General features: G+C 47.1%; 1 long non-coding RNA gene across 1 annotated transcript in view; it reads left to right on the top strand.

Moving 5' to 3' along the window:
• The first annotated feature begins 1989 nt into the window (after positions 1 to 1989).
• Positions 1990 to 6000, top strand: part of LOC140209569 (uncharacterized) — a 59370-nt gene continuing 55359 nt past the window's right edge. Inside the window, exons 1-2 of the long non-coding RNA XR_011889016.1 lie at positions 1990 to 2049; positions 4004 to 4060. This is a non-coding gene — a long non-coding RNA (uncharacterized lncRNA). The remainder of the gene's footprint in view (positions 2050 to 4003; positions 4061 to 6000) is intronic.

Genomic DNA, 6000 nt, shown 5'->3' with positions numbered 1-6000 from the left:
CAGATGGGTTGTCTGTCTGTACAGCGGAATTTACGGCTCCTATCATTAGTTTGCAATGGGTGGAACAAGTTAAGCCAAACAGAGTCGTGATCTGCTCGACTCTGCCTCAGTACTGCAGAGTTTGGAATCAAAGTGTTCAAGGAGACCTGATCTATTAATAGACATGTATCATGATCTAGTTGTGCTGGCGAGTGTGGGAATAGTCGTTCAGTTTTCTTGAGTACCAGCACATGTGGGTGTATTGGGCAAGGAAAGGGCAGATGTTATAACAAAGCAGGCACTGACTAAGTCAGAGGTGGATATTATAGTTAATATGTGAAAGTGTGAAGCCAAATCCTGTAGTAAGTTGGCTGGGATTGGGAAATGGCAGAAACTGTGGGATAGGAGTGGGACAGGGAGGTGTTATTACCGTTTGTTTCCATCAGTCCAGGAGAGGCACTTTTTCAGAGGGAATAGGAGGGAAGATGTGTGGTTGGCGAGACTGGCGGGTTTGCAGTCCACTCTGGGCACCTGTTGCCATTAATGGGAACGGCTAGTGTGATTTCTGTAAGGTCCCAGAGACGGTGGAACATGCAAGTATGCTGTGCCTTAGACATTCGTTGGAATGTGGGAAGCTTCCAGGCACTTATTTGGTAGATCTGGGGTGTCTAGTTTGCCGCTTATTCCGGCACCTGAGGCCGGGGCAGTTAAATCCTGCAGGACACTGATGAACTTTTTAATCAGTACAGGTTTGGGAGGCGGGATCTGATCCCCGTCACGGCTTCCTTCATACTCCGTGACACTAGGTGCTGGTCATGCACCTTCCTGATAGGCGCAAGTCAGCGTTAGAGCAGAAGAAGAGTGGATGGGAATCCAAAACTAGAGGGGATATGTAAAAGTTCAGAGGGAAGAAATTGAAGAGACCCGAGGGGTAACTTCTTCAGAGAGGAGTGAGCTGCCAGAGGAAGTGGCTGAGCAGCTTTTAGGGGCCATTTGGATAGGTATGTGGTGAGGAGGGTTACGGCTGAACACAGGCAACTGGGATTGGCCGGAGGAATGTTGTGATCTCCACCACAGACAGGTGAGAGTGCTGAACTATCAGAGATTGGAGACTATGAAGATCCCCAGGGGGTAGGTGTGTAGCAGACATGTGACATGGGTGGGAGATGCTGTGGAAGGGAAGGGCAGGCCTGGTGGGGACAGGTTTGCAGAGGACGTGATTGGGTCGCGTGCGTGGAGAAGGGAAGACAAGTGTGGGATGGGGAAAGGAGGAGTGAAGCAGGTAAAAGCAACAGGGTTGGACGGACATGTAAGGTGAGGGATGGAGCAGAGGATTTAGTGGTGATAGAGGAAGTGGGAGATGACAAAGGAGGAGAGGGGTTGAGTGGTGGAGGGTGTGGAATGAAGTAGAGGAGGGCTGGAGGGGAGGTGTGGGGCCAAGGGGAGAGGGTTGCAGGAGGCGGCGTCGGGGAGGTGTTGTGGGGTGAAAGAGAAGAGAGTGTGGATTGCAGGGGAGTGGTGAAGGAGGAAGGGGATGGGGTGATGTGGAGAGGAGGCTGTGGGAGGGATAAGAGGGGAGGAGAGTGGAGAAGTGGAGGGATGGAACGGGTAGGAGAGTGGGAGAGGTACAGGAGGCGTGGAGTGTGGAAAGGTAGAGAGGAGGGTGTGGGGGAGGTGTAAAATGGGAAGGATGGTGTAGGAGGGGAGGGGAGTGATGGAGAGGAGGTGTGAGACGGCAGGAGGGTGGTGGGTGTAGGAGGAGGGGAGGAAGGTGTAAGAAGGGTAGAGCGGAGGGTGCAGGACGGACGGAGGTGGGGGATTTGAGAAGGACAGGAGGGAACAGCGGTAACTTCCGCCAGTCTATCCCCCGCGGCCCCGGGTTTCCATGGCAGCCGCAGTGTTTCTGTTTTGAAAGTGCGTCACAGCCACGAGCCGCCGCAGGACTGTTACCCTGCGTCATCGTGCGTCTGACGTCACTGGGCTGCGCGACTGTCTCAAATTTTTGAATGGGAGCGAGAGAGGGCGGAGTTCCGAGGGAAACAGGTGCGTGTTGGGTGCGGACGGGGACAGGTGAGTGTGAGTCTGTGGGGTCTGGTGAACAGATGTTGTAGGGCAGGTGAGAGTGTGTCTGCAGGGGGGAGGTCAAGCAGATTATATAGTTCAGGTGAGTGAGTGTAGGGGGAGGTCGAGCAGATGTAGGACAGCTGAGTGTGTGGCTGTGGGGTGTAGTGAGTGATGAAAAAGGGACAGGTGAGTGCGCGAAGGGGGTGGGTAGGTGTTAGAGGACAGGTGAGTGTGGGTTTGGACAGGTGAGTCCGGGCAGGTGTGACGGCAGTGCAGACAAAGGACCCATGCGAGGAGAGCAGAGTTCGGACAGGAGGGGCTGGTGGCCCTGACCTGTCTCCTTACACTTCAGGTACCACATCTGGGCACCACAGCTCACAGTTCAAAGTAAATTTACTATCAAAGTACATCTATGTCACCAGATACAACGCTGAGATTAATTTTTCTGTGGGCATACTCAGCAAATCTATAGAATAGTAACTATAACAGGATCAGTGAAAGATCAACCAGAGTGCAGAAGACAACACACCATGCAAATATAAATATAAATAGCAATGTATAATAAGAACGAGGTTCGTTCAAAGTAAATTTATTATCAAAGTGTGTGTATATATATATATATATATATATACAACCCTGAGATCCATTTCCTTGTGGGCATAGTCAATAAATCCATCATAGAATAATAATCCTAATAGAAACAATGAAAAATTGCACCTGTCACAATGAATCAATGGAACAGCACCGAGCTCACACACAGATGTGATGGGCAGATCTCTGCCAGTGAGGTGTCGCCAGACAGGAAGTAGGTAGGGATTGGGGTGACAGTGGGTAGGAATTGGGGTGACCAGGGTAAATGTTATTGCACTGTTAGGACGGTAGTTAATCACAGGTAGCTTCAGTCTTTGCACTTGTTTGGGGACATTGCCCAATGGGAGTAAGGGAACACTGTTGCTGGAACTCCCACGGTTATACAGCTCTGGAGATGCTCTGAGGAGGATCTGCGGAAGGAACCATGTGGGGAGTGGTGGGAGTTTGTCATGGCTCACAGAAAGGGTACTGAATGGTAGATCGACAGACCAAGTCCCCTGTCTCAGCAACTGGGCATGCAGTGAATTTTTTTTTTTTTAAAAACTGCAGATGCTGGAAACCTGAGGAAAAAACAGAGAATATTGGGAACACTTTGCAGGTCAAGCAGCATCTGTGGAGGGAGAGACAGTCAGCAAAATCAGTTCTCTTTGTCAGAACATTGAAGGAATTTCGGGCCAGTGGTTGAGCCACTGCCTCTGAGCACCAATGACTGGGTTCGATTCTCGTCTCTGGTGATGTCAAAGTTCAAAGTACCTTTATTATCACAGTATGTATGGAGTGTATGCGATTCATCTTCCAACCGACAGCCACAAAACAAGGAAAACCCTGGAACCTTTCCAAAGCAAAACATCAAACTCCTCCCCAACCCTATGCATAAAAAAAAACAAATCGAGCAAGCAGCAAGAAAGAGTGAAAAACACAGAATATAAAACACACAATTGAAACAGTCCAGGCATATTCAGTTCAGCTCAAGTTCAGTTCAATCCAGTGCTACATCACTCATGTCTCGGTGGAGTTTGCACCTTCTCCCTCCTTTGCTATCCTCCCTCATCCCACAGACATACGGGTTGGTAGGCTATTTGCCCCGCTGTAAACTGCCCACAGTTTAGCCGAAATCCAGGATGGTTGGGAATGTGGGTGAATAAATAAGGAGATGAGTGTAAATGGGTGGAACTCGATGGGCCGAAGGGCCTGTTTGTGTGCTTGTGTTTCTTTGATTTTTGATTCTATGTTTTTCTGATTTACTTACGATCAAGCGGTGTTTTAATTGTCCTCACTATTTATACCAAACAATATTGACATGCAAAATGAAACACCTAACCGAATAAAGGATGGCCTAGAGCCTTAAATCTGTCCTTCCTTCCCACAGATTGTCTTCTGTGAGCTCAGGTTCGGTAATCTCACTGATCCAGGTGGATGTTAAATGGTGAGTTCATAAGAAAGAGTGCCAGTTCTGTTCAAGTTGAAGTTTAATTGTCATTCAACCGTACATATGAATACAGCCAAACAAAACAGCATTCCTCCAGGGCCTGAAGAAGAATCTCACCCCGAAATGTCAACTGTTCACTCTTAGCCATAGATGCTGCCTGACCTGCTGAGTTCCTCCAGCATTTTGTGTGTGGTGCCAAGGTGCAAGACACAGTACCAACAGTCACAGACAGCGCAAGGCACACATAGCATAAATACTATTGCACACAAGAAAATAAGTCCCTGTTCCTCCCCAAGGTTCATGTATATATCCTGGTTAGCAACCTGCACGCAGGGGTAGCAGTCTTTCTAGGATGGAAGTGAGATCTCTTCGTGATTAGTGTCAACAGCAAGGCAGATGTAAACTCTGATAGCTACAGCACTCTCTTTCACTTCCAACCGTACCACCTCCTCTCCGAGAAGGGCATGACTGCAGGCAGCTTAGTTATGGGCTGATTCTAAATATAGACTTGATCTAGATTCCTGTCAACCACAGGGAGTTCAAGCTTGATTTAAATATCTTGTTGTTCTGCTGGAGCTTCTATCTCACATTACATGTCAATAGTTTGGGTGATGATATTGGTGCCTTTGTGGCCAAGTTTGCAGATGGTACAAAGATAGGTGGAGGGGCAGGTAGTATTGAGTTGAGAAAGCAGGGAGTTTGCAAAAGGACTCAGGCAGATCAGGAGAATGGGCAAAGAAGTGGCAGATGGAATACAGTGTCAGGAAGTGTATGGTGATGCACTTTGTTCAAAGGAATAAAGAGAAGATTATTTCGTAAATGGGGAGCAAATCTAGAAGTCTGGGCAAGTGATCATAAAATGATCAATTTGAGAAGGAGAAGCTAAAGTCAGATGTATCAGTATTACAGTGGAGTAAAAGAAATCACAGAGGCACGAGAGAGGAGGTGGTCAGAGTTGATTGGAAAAGAACACTGGCAAGGATGACGGCAGAGCAGCAATGGCTGGAATTTCTGGAAGCAATTCCGTAGGAACGGGATATATACATCCCAAAGTGGAGGAAGTATTCTAAAGGAAAGATGACACAACCATGGCTAACAAGAGAAGGCAAAGCCAACATAAAAGCCAAAGAGGGGGCATATAATAGAGCAAAATTTTGTGGGTAGAGGATTAGGAAGCTTTTAAAAACCAACAGAAGGCAACTAAAACAGTTATTAAGAAGGTAAAAATGGAATACAAAAGTAAGCTAGCCAATGATATTAAAGGGGATACCAAAAGTTTCTTCTGATACATAAAGTGTAAAAGAGAGGGGAGAGTGGATATTGGACCGCTAGAAAATGATGCTGGAAAGGTAGTAATGGGGGTCAATGAAATATCAGACCAACTGAATAAATATTTTGCATTAATCTTCATGGTGGAAGTTCCAGGTGTCAGGAGGCATGAAGTGTGTGAAGTTACCATAACTAGACAGAAGGTTCTTCGGAAACTGAAAGGTCTGAAGGTAGATGGTCACCTGGACCAGATGGTGTACACCCAGAGTTCTGAATGAGGTGGCTGAAGAGATCATCGAGGCATTAGTAATGATCTTTCAGGAATCACTAGATTGTGGAATGCTGCCAGAAGACTGGAAAATTGCAAATGTCACTCCACTCTTCAAGAAAGGAGAGAGACAGAAGGAAGAAATTATGGGCCAGTTTGTCTGACCTCAGTTGGTGGGAAGATGTTGGAGTCAATTATTAAGGATGGGGTCTCAGGGTACTTGGAAGGTTGTAGTCAGCATGGTTTCCTCAAGGGAAAATCTTCCCTGACAAATCTGTTGGAATTCTTTGAAGAAATAACAAGCAGGATAGATGAAGGAAAATTGATTGATGTTGTGTACACGGAATTTCAAAAGGCCTTTGATAAGGCGCAACACAAGCTATGAGCCGATGGTATTACA

This window comes from Mobula birostris, chromosome 14, assembly GCF_030028105.1.
Source record: "Mobula birostris isolate sMobBir1 chromosome 14, sMobBir1.hap1, whole genome shotgun sequence".
NCBI classification, from domain to species: Eukaryota; Metazoa; Chordata; class Chondrichthyes; order Myliobatiformes; family Myliobatidae; genus Mobula; species Mobula birostris.
This window is presented reverse-complemented; position numbering and strand designations above follow the sequence as displayed.